The sequence below is a fragment of the Pongo abelii genome, chromosome 9 (genome assembly GCF_028885655.2).
Source record: "Pongo abelii isolate AG06213 chromosome 9, NHGRI_mPonAbe1-v2.0_pri, whole genome shotgun sequence".
Taxonomy (NCBI): domain Eukaryota; kingdom Metazoa; phylum Chordata; class Mammalia; order Primates; family Hominidae; genus Pongo; species Pongo abelii.
The window spans coordinates 12,240,719-12,257,894 of record NC_071994.2 but is presented as its reverse complement, the minus strand read 5'-3'; the positions used below and the strand labels follow the sequence as shown (position 1 = coordinate 12,257,894).

The window sequence follows — 17,176 nt, the reverse complement described above, 5'->3', positions numbered from 1 at the left end:
GTCCTTCCACTCTGAGTTCTTAGGCCTTTGTCAACACCCCAGCCCTCAGCAATGCCTGCCAGAAACCACCCCAATCCCAAGGCCCCACTGTCACCCTTACCCAAACCTCCTCCTTCCCGCCTCTCGGCCCACACTCACTGACTCATCCAGCCCCCACCATCCCTATGAAGTCAACCCGCAAACCCTGTGCCAGGACAGCACAGCCCCCATCCCCCGCCACCATCCTCTCCTGGAAATTCTCAAAGAACGGTCCAGACTCCTACATGAGAACTACCAGGGCTCTTTGTTTAAAATACTATGATGGTGAAATAAGCCAGAAACAAAAGGACAAATGCTATATAACTCCACTTATCTGAGGTACCTGCAGTAGTAAAATTCACAGAAACAAAGTAGGGCTAGGTGCAGTGACTCATGCCTGTAATCCCAGCACTTTGAGAGGCCAAGGCGGGTGGATAGCTTGAGGTCAGGAGGTCAAGACCAGCCTGGCCAACATAGTGAAAACTTGTCTCTACTAAAAATACAAAAATTAGCTGAAACAGTGGTGCATGCCTGTAACCCAGCTACTCGGGAGGCTGAGGCACAAGAATCGCCTGAACCCAGGAGACAGAGGTTGCAGTGAGCCAAGTTCACACCACTATACTCCACCCTGGGCAACAGAGCAAGACTCCATCTCAAAAAAAAAAAAAAAAAAAGGCCAGGCGCGGTGGCTCATGTCTGTAATCCCAACACTTTGGGAGGCCAAGGCGGGTGGATCACAAGGTCAGGAGTTCGAGATCAACCTGGTCAACATGGTGAAACCCTGTCTCTACTAAAGACACAAAAAAATTAGCCGGGCATGGTGGCAGGCACCTGTAATCCCAGCTACTTGAGAGGCTGAGGCAGGAGAATTGCTTGAACCCAGGAGGCAGAGGTTGCAGTGAGCCGAGATCACGCCATTGCACTCCAGCTTGGGCAAAAGGTTGAGACTTCATCTCAAAAAAAAAAAAAAGGGTGGGTGCGGTGGCTCACACCTGTAATCCCAGCACTTTGGGAGGCTGAGGCGGGCAGATCATGAGGTCAGGAGATCGAGACCACGGTGAAACCCTGTCTCTACTATAAATACAAAAAAAATTAGTCGGGTGTGGTGGTGGACACCTGTAGTCCCAGTTACTCGGGAGGCTGAGACAGGAGACTGGCGTGAACCTGGGAGGCGGAGCTTGCAGTGAGCCGAGTTCATGCCACTGCACTCCAGCCTGGGTGACAGAGCAAGACTCTGTCTCAAAAAAAAAAAAAAAGGCTGTATAAAACAATGATAGGCACCAGGCTCGGTGGCTCACGCCTATAATCCCAGCACTTTGGGAGGCTGAGGCTGGAAGATTGCTTGAGCCCAGGAGTTCCAGACCAGCCTGGACAACATGGTGAGACCCCCACCTCTACAAAAAAAATAAACAAAATTAGCTGGGCATGGTGATGTGTGCCTGTCAGCTACTCGGGAGGCTAAGGTGAGAGGATCACTGGAGGCTTGGAGGTTGAGGCTGCAGTGAGCCGTGATCACACCACTACACTCCAGCCTGGATGACACAGTGATACCCTGTCTCAAAAAAAAAAATAGGTAAGTGAGGTGACAGACATGTTAATGAGCTAGATTTAATCACTGCACATTGTATACATATATCAAATATGTCAATCAAAAATAATAGTAATAATTTATAAATAAAATAATTTTAAAATTAGAAATGCAATGACAAAATCAGAAATCTTGGGAGTGGGGCCCAGAAACATACTTTTTTTTTTTTTTTTGAAACAGAGTCTTGCTCTGTTGCCCAGGCTGGAGTGCAGTGGCACGATCTTGGCTCACTGCAACCTCCACCTCCCAGGTTCAAGCGATTCTCCTGCCTCAGCCTCCTGAGTAGCTGGGATTACAGGTACACATCACCATGCCCAACTAATTTTTGTATATTTACTAGAGATGAGGTTTCACCATGTTGGTGAGGCTGGTCCTCGAACTCCTGACCTCATGATCTGCCCTCGGCCTCCCAAAGTGCTGGGATTACAGGCATGAGCCACCACACCCAGCCCTCAGAAACCTACATCTTTAACCAGCTCCCCAGTGATTCTTATGCACCTTAAGTGGAAGAACTGAGAATTGCTGCCGCTTCTTAGCTGCGTTAAGCTCAGCCAAGTTGCCAAAACTACACAGCCTCAATTTCCCCACCTGCGAATGGACACGACACCTTCCTCACAAGGATCTTGTGAGAGTCACATAAGGAATATAAAGAGCTGGGGAGTGACAGCTGCTTGACAAAAGTGAGCTGGACATTTAGTTAGTTCACAGACGTCCACTGAGCACCCCGTGCTGGGTCCTGGAAATATGAGAGTGACCAAACAATGTCCCGACATCCTGGTGCTTGCAGACAGTGGGGTGTCTTCCTTCTCCCACCTTCAGGCCTCTGAAAAGCTACCTGCTGGAAAGGAACACCTGGCAACAGGTAGGGAGGATCCTGACCTTAGAGGCTGGTGAAGAAGAGGGACCCAGAGGAAGCCACTGCACAGGCAGGGACAGTGACAGAGGCGAGGTGCAGAGGGTCATCAGGGCATTTAAAAGGGGACCCCGGGCCAGGCACGGTGGCTCACGCCCATAATCCCAACACTTTGGGAGGCCGAGGCGGGCGGATCACCTGAGGTCAGGAGTTCGAGACCAACCTGACCAACAAGGTGAAACGCTGTCTCTACTAAAAATACAAAAATTAGCCAGGCATAGTGGCAGGTGCCTGTAGTCCCAGCTACTCAGGAGGCTGAAACAGGAGAATTGCTTGAACCCAGGAGGCAGAAGTTGCAGTGAGCAGAGATCGCGCCATTGCACCCCAGCCTGGGCAACAGAGCGAGACTTTGTCTCAAAAAAAAAAGTGGGGAGGGGACCCCTGCAGCCATCAAAATGAATGAGATCCTGTCTTTTGCGGGAAGGTGGATGGAGCTGGAGGCCATTATCCTCAGCAAACTAACACAGGAACAGAAAACCAAATATGGCATGTTCTCTCTTATAAGTGGGAGCTAAATGATGAGCACTCATAAACACAAAGAAGGGAGCAACAGACACTGAGGTCTATTAGGTTGGTGCAAACGTAAGCGCAGTTTTGCATTGTTGAAATTTGCATTTGATATTGGAATATATTCTTAAATAAATGAGGTTATGTTATACATCTTTTTTTTTTTAGACAGAGTCTCACTCTGTCACCCAGGCTGGAGTGCAGTGGCACAATCTCAGCTCACTGAAACCTCTGCCTTCCGGGCTCAGGTGATTCTCCTGCCTCAGCCTCCCAAGTAGCTGGGATTACAGGCACCTGCCATCACACCCGGCTAATTTTTGTATTTTTAGTAGAGACAAGGTTTCGCCATGTTACCCAGGCTGGTCTCGAGCTCCTGACCTCAGGTGATCCGCCCGCCTCAGTCTCCCAAAGTGCTGGGATTACAGGCGTGAGCCACCGCCCCTGGCTATATATCACTTGAAGGCGCATTTCTCGCCTTAAGTTTTTTTGCTAATGACTTATTACTTGCTGTTTATTTTATGTTTATTTTAGACTATGGAAATTATGTTAGACCAAAGCAAATTCAAGCTATTTTCTTATTCAAGTTCAAAATGGGTTGTAAAGCAGCAGAGACAACTGGCAACATCAATGCATTCGGCCCAGGAACCGCTAATGAACATACAGTGCAGTGGTGGTTTAAGTTCTGGCTGGGTGGCTGAGGCAGCCGGATCACCTGAGGTCAGGAGGTCGAGACCAGCCTGGCCAACATGGGGAAACCCCCATCTCTACTAAAAATACAAAAATTAGCTGGGCATGGTGGCGCATGGCTGTAATTCCAGCTACTTGCGAGACTGAGGCAGGAGAATCACTTGAACCTGGCAGGCAGAGGTTGTAATCAGCCGAGAATTGCGCCACTGCTCTCCACTCTGCCTGGGCGACAGAGCAAGACTCCGTCTCAAAAAAAAGTTTTGCAAAAGAGACAAGAGCCTTGAAGATGAGAAGCGTAGTGGCGCCAGCCATTAGAAGTTGACAATGACCAATTGAGAGAAATCATCAAAGACCCTCTTAAAACTACACGAGAAGTTCCCGAAGAACTCAACATGGACATTGGATGGTCGTTCAGCGTTTGAAGCAAATTGGAAAGGTGAAAAAGCTTGATAAGGGGTGCCTCATGAGCTGAGCAAAAATTAAAAAAAAACAACAACACCATTTTGAAACATCTTCTCTTATTCTACGCAACAACAATGAACCATTTCTCGATCAGATTGTGACGTGAGACAAAAAGTGGATTTTAAACGACAACTGACGATGACCAGTGGTTGGACCGAGAGAAAGAAGCTCCAAAGCACTTCCCAAAGCCAAGCTTGTACCAAAAGAAGGTTATGGTCACTGGTGGTCTGCTGCCAGTCTGATCCACTACAGCTTTCTGAATCCTGGCAAAACCATTACATTTAAGAAATATGCTCAGCAAATTGATAAGATGCACCAAAAACTGCAATGCCTGCAGCCGGCATTGGCCAACAGAAAGTGCCCAATTCTTCTCTACGACAATGCCCGAATGCATGTCACACAACACTTCAAAAGTTGAACGAATTGTACTACGAAGTTTTGCCTCCTCTGCCAATATCACCTGACCTCTCGCCAACTGACTACCACCTCTTCAGGCATCTCGACAACTTTTTGCAGGGAAAACGCTTCCACAACCAGCAGGATGCAGAAAATGCTTTCTAAGAGTTCGTCGAATCCCGAAGCATGGATTTATATGCTACAGGAATGAAAAAACTTATTTCTCGTTAGCAAAAATGTGTTGATTGTAACGCTTCCTATTTTGGTTAATAAAGATGTGTTTGAGCCTAGTTATAATGATTTCAAATTCATGGTCTGAAGCCGCAATTATTTTTGCACCAATACTTGAGGGTGGAGGGTGAGAGGAGGAGAGAGAGAAGCAGGAAAGATAACTATTGGGTACTGGACTTAATTCCTGGGTGATGAAATAACCTGTACAACAAGACCCATGACATGAGTGTACCTATGTAGCAAACATTCACATGCACCCCCGAACCTAAAATAAAAGTTATAGGGCAAGTGCCATGGCTCACGCCTGTAATCCCAGCACTTTGGGAGGCCAAGGCGGGCAGATCACAGGTCAGGAGTTCGAGACCAGCCTGGCAAACATGGTGAAACCCCTCTGTACTAAAAATACAAAAATTAGCCGGGCATGGTGGCCAGCGCCTGTAGTCCCAGCTACTCGGGAGGCTGAGGCAGGAGAATCACTTGAACCCGGGAGGCGGAGGTTGCAGTGAGCTGAGGTCGCGCTACTGCACTCCAGCCTAGGCAAAAGAGTAAAACTCCATCCCAAAAAAAAAAAAGTTATAAAAAGCAGGGGGATCCCAGCCAAGCCCTGGGCCAAGGCTTTCCAGAGGTGGTGATGGTTGTGCAGAAACCTGGAAGATAATTGTCTTAGGGGATGGGAGGCCTTCCTGGCCAAGGAATAGTATGTGCATAGGTACAGAGGCCTCTGGGACATTTGAGGAAGCGAAAGAAGGCCACGGTGGTAAGGCCTGGGACCTGTACACCAAGAGCAAAGGGAAGTCAGGTGGACTCAAAATCCTCCCAGGAATTCCTCTCCGCAGGACTCAGTGCTATCTTAAGAGCAGAGCCCCTGGCCTCCCATCTCCTCCCCAACTATTCCAGGTGGTTTCTTGGAATGGCCTCTCACCACCACCCGCAGCCTCACCGAGCAGGTCTGATCAGGTCTGGTCAGCACATATTCGCTCTTCTCAGCCAGGGCCCAGGGGCTAAGCAGGAGCTGGAGCTGAGCCCCTGAGGTCTTTTCACACTAAGACTGGACCCTCCAGCCCCTGACAGGGCTCACCCCAGGGCTCCCCAACAAATTCAGGAGAGCATTGATACAAGAATGCCTCCTCTTTGGTTTTTTTCTTGTCCTTTACTTCTCCCAAATTATTGCCCCTAGCAATGCCTAGAAAAGAGGAAAGGGTGCTGGGCGCCAGTGAGGACAGGGTGCCGGGTGCCGGTGAGGACAGGGTGCCGGGGGCCAGTGGCTCACTCCTGTAATCCCAGCACTTTGGGAGGCCAAGGTTGGGGCTTGGAGGTGGAGATTGCTTGAGCCCAGGAGTTCCTGACCAACCTAGGCAACACGGCAAGACCTCATCTCTACAACAACAACGACAAAAATTAGCTAGGCATGGTGGCACATGCCTGTGGTCCCAGCTACTCAGGAGACTGAGGTGCGAGGATCGCCTGAACCCAGGAGATCGAGGCTGCAGTGAGCCGTGATCATACCACTGCACTCCAGCCTGGGTGACAGAGTGAGACCCTGCCTCAAAAAAAAAAAAAAAAAAAAAAAGAGAGAGAAAAGAAAAGAGCAAAAGAGGAAAATGTACACCATTAATACACCATTTTAAAAAATCCCTCCTAGGCCTTTGGTGACACCGTTTCACTAATTTTGGTTGTTTGTTTGTTTGTTGTTGAAACAGTGTTTTGCTCTGTCGCCCAGGCTGGAGTGCAGTGGCGCAATCTCAGCTCACTACAACCTCCGCCTCCTGGGTTCAAGTGATTCTCCTGCCTCAGCCTCCTGAGTAGCTGGAACTACAGGCACATGCCACTGTGCCCGGCTAATTTCTTTTCATTAATGTTGACACGGCGAAGATGACAGAGTCTGTCTACTTCAGCACTTATTGTAATAAGATAGTAGGACAAATTTTCTAAGAGCTTTGCTTTCTTTTCTTTTTTTTTTTTTTTTTTTTGATACAGAGTTTCCCTCTTGTTACCCAGGCTGGAGTACAATGGCACGATCTCGGCTCACCGCAACCTCTGCCTCCCAGGTTCAAGTGATGTTCCTGCCTCGGCCTCCCGAGTAGCTGGGATTACAGGCATGCGCCACCACGCCTGGCTAATTTTGTATTTTTAATGGAGACGGAGTTTCTCCACGTTGGTCAGGCTGGTCTCAAACTCCTGACCTCAGGTGATCTGCCCACCTCGGCCTCCCAAAGTACTGGGATTACGGGCATGAGCTACCCTGCCCAGCCCTTTTTTTTTTTTTAAGAGAGCCATTACTTGGGTAGTTTGGGGTCTGTAAAGTGCTAAAAATACTAGAAAATTATCTGAATATTTTTGTCAGGCCAACATTTTTGTCTTGGGTACAAGGAGGGTGGGAAGTTTGCCAGACTGCTCATGAGCCTTCTATTAAGATGTTTCCCTAAGAACCTGTCACCATGCAGAGGGGAATACCCCATACAAGCAGCAGGCCTCCATCTCCCCAACCAAATGCCTTCCATTCCCTTCTTCCACGACACGCGAAACAGATAAGGCATGAAATCAAAGCTCTCTTTCCAGAACCGGCTCTCCAAGTGGGTGATCCAGTCCTGCATGCAATCTTGTCCTTTTGCCTGTTTAACTGTGAAACTATTCTTGAAAGTATTCCAAAGTGGCTTTAGGGAATATTCATATCTTGACTGTTTTTCACTTCAATAAAAAGTTAAGGCAAACTTGGCCCATTCCCGGGAGCTGGAATCCAGAGGGGAGGGAGATAAGGTCCCAGTGCTCCTTCTGGCTGGGTTCTGCCGGATTTATAGGAGGGCCTCACACCCCTCACCCCTGATTTCAAGCAGGAGGGTAGCAGGCAGAGCTTGGGAAGCCTCACCCAGACCCCGCCACCTGCCAGGAAGGTCAGGGCCCTGCTCGCCTGCCTGTGCCCACTGCTGGGAGCAGGCTGGACCCAGTGGCCAGCTGTCCTGGACAGTGACAGCCACAGAACCCTCAGCCCTGCCAATCTTGCCTCGGATCCTTTCTAAATCCCTTTAGCAGTTGATACTTTAGGGGTGGGAGGAAATAAAGCTCAAGGGTTACATTAAATTTCTGCTTGTGACAGAGTTCATTCCAGGTACATCCATTCAGAGGGTAATCAGGCAAACCTGAGATTAACAGAGAAAGGCCTGACTCTGCCGGGCACAGTGACTCATGCCTGTAATCCTAGCACTTTGGGAGGCCGAGGTGGGTGGATCACAAGGTCGGGAGTTCGAGACCAGCCTGGCCAAGATGGTGAAACCCCGTCTCTACTAAAAAATACAAAAATTAGCCGGGCACGGTGGCAGGTGCCTGTAATCCCAGCTACTTGGGAGGTTGAAGCAGGAGAATCGCTTGAACCCAGGAGTTGGAGGTTGCAGTGAGCCGAGATCACTCCATTGCACTCCAGCTTGGGTGACAGAGCAAGACTCTGTCTCAAAAAAAAAAAAAAAAAGAAAAAGAAAAGAAAAGAAAGAAAGGCCTGACTCTTTCTCAGTGGTCCCGGACTCTGAAGTCCTGACCTCTGTCCCCAAACAGGGCCTTCCTTCCTGAGCTCTCTGCTATGCAAGGAATTCTGCGTGCAGTTAAAAACAAAACAAAACAAAACAAAAAAACCCTGGATTTGCTGCCTTCTGGTCTGACCAAGTTGGAATGCTCAGTGTGAAGAAATGCTCGTTGCCTAGGCAGGGACAGCCATCCACGGGAAAACAGTAATTTATCCACGGGTAAATAATGTCCTCGACCTTCCCCCAAAAGCCCAGAGGCTGCCTCCTGTGAGTAACCGATGAAACCCGAGGCGCTCCTGTAACTCCTAGGCTGATCCCTCTCCAGGAGGTGACTTGGATGAGAAGGAAGGTGCTATGGGCTTCCCCTTTCTTTTTTTTTTTTTTTTGTTTTGAGACAGAGTTTCGCACTTGTTGCCCAGACTGGAGTGCAGTGGCGCAGTCTCGGCTCACTGCAACCTCTGCCTCCCGAGTTCAAGCAGTTCTCCTGTCTCAACCTCCGGAGTATCTGGGATTGCAGGTGCCCACCACCACACCCAGCTAATTTTTGTATTTTTTAGTAGAGACAGGGTTTCACCATGTTGGCCAGGCTGGTCCTGAACTCCTGACCTCAGGTAATCCACCCACCTCGGCCTCCCAGAGTGCTGGGACTACAGACGTGAGCCACCGCACCCGGCCTTAGGCTTCCCCTTTCTTCCATTTCCCTTGCACTATCTTTGGCTGGACCCTCAGGGTCTCATTCCTGCCTCCACATCTCCCACCCTCAAACCTACCATTGTTACCCAAAAACCTCCCTAGACCTCAGCTTCTAGCAAGTCACCCTTCAATACTCTTTATTTTTTATTTATTTATTTATTTATTTTTTTGAGACGGAGTCTTGCTCTGTCACCCAGGCTGGAGTGCAGTGGTGCGATCTTGGCTCACTGCAAGCTCTGCCTCCCAGGTTCATGCCATTCTCCTGCCTCAGCCTCCCCAGTAGCTGGGTCTACAGGCGCCCACCACCACGCCTGGCTAATTTTTTGCATTTTTAGTAGAGACGGGGTTTCACCGTGGTCTCGATCTCCTGACCTCGTGATCCACCCGCCTCGGCCTCCCAAAGTGCTGGGATTACAGCGTGAGCCACCGCACCTGGCCCTTCAATACTCTTTAAAGTCTGAGTTCTTCAACCCTCTGCCTTGATGTTAAGACCTTTTATGATCCGTCTCCGCCCTCTTGCCCCATCTGCCCCACCATTCCCCAATGCATGCCCTGTGTCGGGTGAGGTTAGTCTCTCTTCCCTGCTGGGTCAGCCATGCTCACTCCATCTCTGGCCCGTCGCTCATGTTGTCTACATGTGGAGCTCTCCTTCAAGGCCCAGCTCATGTCTCTCTTCCTCCATGAAACCGTCATCAAGATGTAGTATTTAGGCCGGGCGCAGTGGCTCACATCTGTAATCCCAGCACTTTGGGAGCCCAAGGCGGACTGCTCACTTGAGGCCAGGAGTTTGAGACCATCCTGGCCAACATGGGGAAACCCCATCTCTACTAAAAATACAAAATTTATCCAGGCATGGTGGTGCGTGCCTGTAGTTCCAGCTACTCGGGAAACTGAGGCAGGAGAATCATTTGAGCCCAGGAAGCAAAGGTTGCAGTGAGCTTAGATCACGCCACTACACTCCAGCCTGAGTAACAGAGCGAGACTATCTCAAAAAAAATAAAATAAAATGCAGTATTTAACAGAAAGGACTCTGGAGCCCACTTGGGTTCAAATCCTGGCTTTGTCCTTCCGTCTCTCAATGACTTTGGGCAAATTACCTAATCCTTTTGTGCCTCAGATTCCTCCACTGCCAAATGGGGATATAATTGCACCTACTCCCGAGAGCTACTGTGAGGATGAAATGAATGACATCGCATAAAGCATCTACGCCATGCCTGACACACAAAAAGCACCTCAGAGGGTGAGTGCTTACTGTTACCTGAGCGTGCCATCCCTCCCTCGTACTCTTTTCCCCAGAATGTCTCCATCTAGCATAGTAGAGACGACACCTGTCAAATTCATCTTGTACTGCTCACTGCAATTTCATGTGTAGCAAAGAGGAACAGGAACATTTTATCTGTAATCGTAGCATCGATAAGCAGTAGCTTATTCATGAATGTAAAATATTCCTCATTAATAATGTGCAGAATAAGCAGGAGAACTGGCCCTGCTTCCTCCTGGTATCATTTAACCCTTAAGAGGCCTAGGAGGAAAAAGATAGGGCAAACTATCAGGAACACAAAGACACACAAAAATGTCCACAGGATGGTCATTTGAACACCAAAAGGACAATCATTTGAACGACATGGTTTCACACCAAGAAGCACTGCCTGGAGTGTGACCTGGTCAGAGGTGGGAAACACCAGCATCTGTTCCTCCTGAAAGTGAACAGCAGCCGAGTAACAGGAGACCCCGAAGGCCCAGGGCCCAAGGGCCGCTACATGCAATAGCATCGGGGTAGGGTGGGCTGCAGGCCTTCTGCTTTACCAGAAGAATGCTGCAGGCTCATGAATCAATCAGTTCAGAGCTCAGGATGATACGGGAGTTGGGGGCCACTCAGCCTTTTCCGGCCTCCATTTCTTCAGCTTTAATTTGAAGAGAATTGGTGGAAACAGAGGATCACTAACAAATCATCCAGTTCTGAAATTCTGTCCTGTGCCAAAATGATCTACACAACACTCTCTACATAGATCAAGAAAGGGCAGGCTGGGCAAGGTGGCTCACGCCTGTAATCCCAGCACTTCGGGAGGCCGAGGCGGGCAGATCACGAGGTCAGGAGATCGAGACCAGGGTGAAACCCCGTCTCTACTAAAAAAAAAATACAAAAAATTAGCCGGGCATGGTGCCGGGTGCCTGTAGTCCCAGCTACTCGGGAGGCTGAGGCAGGAGAATGGCGTGAACCCAGGAGGTGGAGCGTGCAGTGAGCCAAGATCGCACCACTGCACTTCAGCCTGGGTGACAGAGCGGGACTCCGTCTCAAAAAAAAAAAAAAAGGGCGTGCATAGAGCAGTGTTCAAAAGAAGGGATGGCTGGGTGTGATGGCTCACACCCATAATCCCGATGCTTTGGGAGGCTGAGGCAGGAGAATTGCTCAAACCCGGGAGGCGGAGGTTACAGTGAGCCGAGATTGCACCACTGCATTCCAGCCTGGGCAACACAGCAAGACTCTATCTCAAGAAAAAAAAAAAAAGAATAAGAGAAGGCCGGGAGCGGTGGTTCCTGCCTGTAATCTCAGCATTTTGGGAGGCCGAGGCGGATGGATCACCTGAGGTCAGGAGTTCGAGACGAGCCTGGCCAACATGGTGAAACCCTCATCTCCGCTAAAAATAAAAAATTAGCCAGGCGTGGTGACATATGCCTGTAGTCCCAACTACTCAGGAGGCTGAGGCAGGAGAATCACTTGAACCCGGAAGGTGGAGGTTGCAGTGAGCCGAGATTGCACCACTGCACTCCAGCCTGGGTGACAAAGCAAGACTTTGTCTCAAAAAAAAAAAAAAAAAAAAAGAGAAATGAAATGAAATTCTAACACACAATATAACATAGATGAACCCTGAAAGTGAAGTAAGCCAGACACAAAAGGACAAATACTGTGTAATTCCACTTGCATGAGGTTCCTAGAGTAGTCAAATTCATACAGTTAGAAAGTAGCGGCCAGTCATGGTGGCTCACGCCTGTAATCCCAGCACTTTGGGAGGCTGAGATGGGTGGATCACCTGAGGTTGGGAGTTCGAGACCAGCCTGACCAACATGGAGAAACCCCGTCTCTACTAAAAATACAAAATTAGCAGGCAGGGTAGCACATGCTTGTAATCCCAGCCACTTGGGAGGCTGAGGTAGAAGAATCGCTTGAACCCAGGAGGCAGAGGTTGCAGTGAGCTGAGATCGCAACATTGTACTCCAGCCTGGGCAACAAGAGCGAAACTCCGAAACTCCATCTCAAAAAAAAGAAAGAAGAGAAGAAGAAAGAAAGAAAGGAAGGAAGGAAGGGAGGGAGGGAGGATGGTGGTTGCCAGGGGCTGAAGAGTTAGTGTTGAATGGCTACAGCGTTTCAATTAGGGAAGATGAGAAAGTTCTGGAGCTGCACAGTGGAGATGGTTCCACTGTAATGTGAATGTACTCTATACCACTGAGCTGTACACCTAAAAATGGTTAAAATGGTCAATTTTATGTTATGTCTATTTTACCACCAGTTTTTTTTTCTTTAAATAGATGGAGAACTCACAGATTGGCCCACTGGCAAGGGTCCTATAAGATTTTAGAGGTTTATAAACACAAGCGCAAATGAAAAATTACCCTAGAGTTTTCCCATGGTTAGCTGTGGGTACAGGAATATCTGCCCCCATCCCACCAAGAGGGCTTCAGAATAGAGAGAGAGGGTTCACTGAGTAAGGAGCGGCAGATTCCAAATAGACGCCTATTCCAGACCAGAGAACATCGTGAAAGAGGAGAGGACTGAAATAAGATGGCCAGACAAGCAAAATGAGCTAAGGGTTTTGAAACAACAGAACAGAAACATTGGGGACGACCAGTGGTGCGGGACGTCTGGTGACAGCTTAGGTGACCAGTCTAGTGTGAAGCTGATAAAGGGGTATAATTACAACAGCTAACGTTTATTAAGCACTCACTACATGTCAGGCACCACTATAAACACTGCACAGGCAATAACTCTCTTAATCTTCACAACCACCATCTAAGTGATGTTATCATCCTGATCTCACAGATGAAAGAAAAACTGGAACATGCCCCAAGGTACAGTAGCAAAGACAGGATTTGAACCCAGGCAGTCCAGTTTCTGAGCAGAGCTCCTAACCATGAGGGTATGTGGCGTAAAGCAGGACAGTATGACATCCAACACAATGAGTTTATAGGTTTCCATTTGTAGCTTCAACTCTCCAGCACCTCACCCCTCAAAACCTCCTTCAACATTTAGGACACAGCATAAATGTCTTTTTTTTTTTTTTTTTTTTGAGACGGAGTCTCGCACTGTCGCCCGTGGCGCAATCTCGGCTCACTGCAACCTCCCCCTCCCGGGTTCAAGCGATTCACCTGCCTCAGTCTCCCATGACGTCTTGATTTAAAAGCTCTGCTGCTCTGAAGTGCACAGACTTGTCTCCAAGTCCAGCAATACTTCTCTGATTTTCTGCTTATTTACCAAAATGACCCTGTATGCAGCTGACTGAAGTGTTACCGTGAGAAAACCATGTAGTGTTCAAACGGGTTCTGATATTAAAAGAAACAGCAGTATCCCCTTGAGAAGTCGACTTAGAGAAAGCTGGAGGCTCACGGCGGGGACAGGAAAGACTTGTTTCTCACATGCCTGTGAAGTGATGTTTACACAAGACTCCAGCTTCAAAGCCCATGAAAGTGGGGGACACGCAAGTTGGTTTCTAAGGAAACATCCATGATCAGGGGAAAGAGGCGTCTCTGGCAAGGAGAACTATAATCTTTCTCCTGTACTTTAAACCAAGGCATGAGAAGATGAAAAGCCACGGAAGTTCCTCTAAGCTCCACAGACTTTATCTGAATCCCTGTGACTGGCTGCTTTAATTCTGCCACCTTCCGTGCCTGGCTGTGCAAAGGTGCTCAGTAAATAAACGTTCATTGAATGAACAGACATTATGCACCCAGTGTACAAGTCCTTTGAGAAAAGGGGTCAAATCCCAATTCCCTTGAAATCCTGAGACATTTAATTTAATCAATGTTGAAGTAAAGTGTACAACAAAAAGTGCTGCATTTGGCAACACAAACACTAGAACCCAGTCCCCAAAGAGCAAGAGAGAAATGGCCACCATGTAAGCGCTGGGAAGCCAGCCAGCAGAGCTTGCCATCATCTGTCTAGCGTTTTTTTTTTCGAGACGGAGTTTCGCTCATGTTGCCCAGGCTGGAGTGCAATGGCACGATCCCAGTTCACTGCAGCCTCCGCCCCCTGGGTTCAAGCAATTCTCCTGCCTCAGCCTCCAGATTAGCTGGGATTACAGGTGCCCACCATGCCCGGCTAATTTTTTTTTTTTTTTTTTTTTTTTTGTATTTTCAGTAGAGACAGGATTTTGCTGTGTTGCCCAGGCTGCTCTCAACCTCCTGGCCTCAGGTGATCCACCCGCCTCAGCCTCCCAAAGTTTGCTGGGATTACAGGCATGAGCCACAGTGCCCAGCCCATCTGTCTAGTTTATATTCCAGGCAGACTGTGCTGGAGATCCTTCTGGGCCCTACTGAGTGTGAAGTCTAGTGGAGGCCCAGCACCATGGGAGCCAAAACAGGGATGCCGGGGCAGCATGGGAGAGTACAGAGAAGGGGCCCTGAGCCCAGACTTGGAGGCTCAGGTGGGCCTGGAGTGGTGGTTCAAAGGCCCAGGAAGACAGGGGGCAGAGGGGTGTGGAGGAGCACATTGAAGACACAGGAGCGGCCTGGCACGGTGGCTCACACCTGTAATCCCAGCACTTTGGGAGGCCCAGGCGGGCGGATAACAAGGTCAGGAGTTCAAGACCAGCCTGGCCAATATGGTGAAACCTCATCTCTACTAAAAATACAAAAAAATTAGCTGGGCATTGTGGCGCATGCCTGTAATCCCAACTACTCAGGAGGCTGAGGCAGGAGGATTGCTTGAACCCGGGAGGTGGAGGTTGCAGTGAGTTGATATCGCGCCACCGCATTCCAGCCTGGGTGATAGAGTGAGACTCCATCTAAAAAAAAAAAAAAAGACATAGGACCATGGACCGGCATCATGGATGTGGGGACCAGCACTAGGGTGTTGCTGGAGTGAAAAGCCCACATGGGAAGTGGTGGGGGCTGAGCTGAGAGCTGGGCCATGGCATCCTTGGGTGCTGAGCCAAGGATGTGAACTTCACCCCGAGAGCCACAAGCAGCCACTGAAGAATTTCAAGGAGGGGAGTAACATGATTTGATTCTTTTATTTTAAACTAACCACTATTTAAGCTCACTCTATCAGTGGAGGAAAAGACCTAAGATAGGCAGACAGTTAGGAGGCGATTGTAGCAAATAATACAAACCAAAAACACTGGAAATGTTAAGAAGGTGAGTGACTGGTGTGGTGGCCAGATAGTTAGCAGAGCTGACCAGAGATGATGGGGAGGGGGATGGAGAGACAGGGAGAGGGGAAGTGGAGGGGAACCCAGATGTGCAGCCCTGGAGCTCGGAAGAGAAGCAGGCCTGAGAGCCATGGAGCCCCAAGAGGTTGCCCGGAGAGAGAGTCCCGAGTGAGAAAAACAAAAACCCATGACAGGTCCTTGGGAAATTCTGCCACTTTCGAGGTTATGGGAAGAGGGGAGACCATAAAGGGCCTAGGAAGGGAGGGCAAAGTCATCCTAACCAAACAGACGTCAACACAAAGGCGATATCACCAATCAGAGGGGGCAGGGTGTTTCAAGGAAGGAGAGGGCACAGCACCAAGTGCCCAGAGATTTCCCTGGGCACTCATATCAATGAAGTGGAATCAGCAAGAGCAGTATTGAGTGGCAGGGTGGAAGCCTGGGGATGGGAAGTGGGGGGACTGGAGTGAAGGGAAGATGAGGAAGAGGCGACAGGAACGGAGCAGGCAATGCTTTCCAGTTGGCTCTCAAAGAATAACACCACAGCAAGAGGGGTTCGGGCTTGAGGGAAGCTTTCTTTCTTTTCTTTCGTTTTCTTTTCTTTTTTGAGACAGAGTCTCGCTCTGTCACCCAGGCTGGAGTGCAGTGGCCTGATCTCAGCTCACTGCAACCTCCGCCTCCCGGGTTTAAGCGATTCTTCTGCCTCAGCCTCCTGAGTAGCGTGCGCCACCACGCCCGGCTAATTTTGTATTTTTAGTAGAGACAGGGTTTCACCGTTTTGGCCAGGCTGGTCTCGAATTCCTGACCTCGTGATCCGCCCGCCTCGGCCTCCCAAAGTGCTGGGATTACAGGCATGAGCCACTGCACCAGGCTAGGAGCCTGTCTCTAAAGGAGGTGGAGTATGTCCCTGTTTATTTGCTGAAGGGACATTCACTCCAGGCTACGGGTGGAGCGCTGGGCAAGGAAGAGGTGAGAGGAGAAAATGGGGCTTAGATGGAGGAAGGAGGGTCCACAGGAGCGGATGGAAGGAAGCGGAGCTCCCTTTGTCCAGTGACACAGCAGTCAGTCCTCTCCAGCTGACATTGCCATGTGGGAATGTAGGCTCAGTGAACATGACAAAATGTTGAGAGGCCATACAGTCCATATTTTTGTTTATTGTTTTGTTTTGTTTTTCTGAGACGGAATCTCACTCTGTCGCCCAGGCTGGAGTGCAGTGGTGCAATCTCGACTCACAGCAACCTCTGCCTCCCGGGTTCAAGCAATTCTCCTGCCTCGGCCTCCCCAGTAGCTGCGATTACAGGTGCCTGCCTCCATGCCCGGCTAATTTTTATATTTCTAGTGGAGACAGGGTTTCACCATGTTGGCTAGGCTGATCTCGAACTCCTGACCTCAAGTGATCTGCCTGCCTCGGCCTCCCAAAGTGCTGGATTACAGGCGTGAGCCACCATGCCCAGCCAGTCTCCTGATTCTTAAATGTTTGCAATTACCTCCAAAAAACAGTTTAGTTTTGGTGCAGGCCAGAAACATGGCTACAGCCCAAACTGAGCCAATGATCCCCACCCCACGTAGCTCCCTATGACCCAGGATTTCCATACCCCACAGCCACTCACTTCTTCCCCTCCAGCTCACCCTCCATGTGGGCATCTCCCTCCTAGGAGGCCTGAAAAAGACTTTCCTTTAGAGGATCAAAAAGGCTTTTTCTAAACTCTGGTAGATCTTCCACTAGGAGTAGATTCCAACCCTTTAATTCTAAGTCTTTGGTTTCTGCCCCACCCTGGTTTCTGGGTTTAATAGGTACTGT

The 17,176-nt window shown here is 49.2% G+C and overlaps 1 protein-coding gene across 5 annotated transcripts in view; it reads right to left on the bottom strand.

Moving 5' to 3' along the window:
* AHNAK (AHNAK nucleoprotein) overlaps positions 1 to 17,176 on the bottom strand; it is a 112,653-nt gene that overhangs the window by 38,506 nt on the left and 56,971 nt on the right. The window lies entirely within an intron of this gene.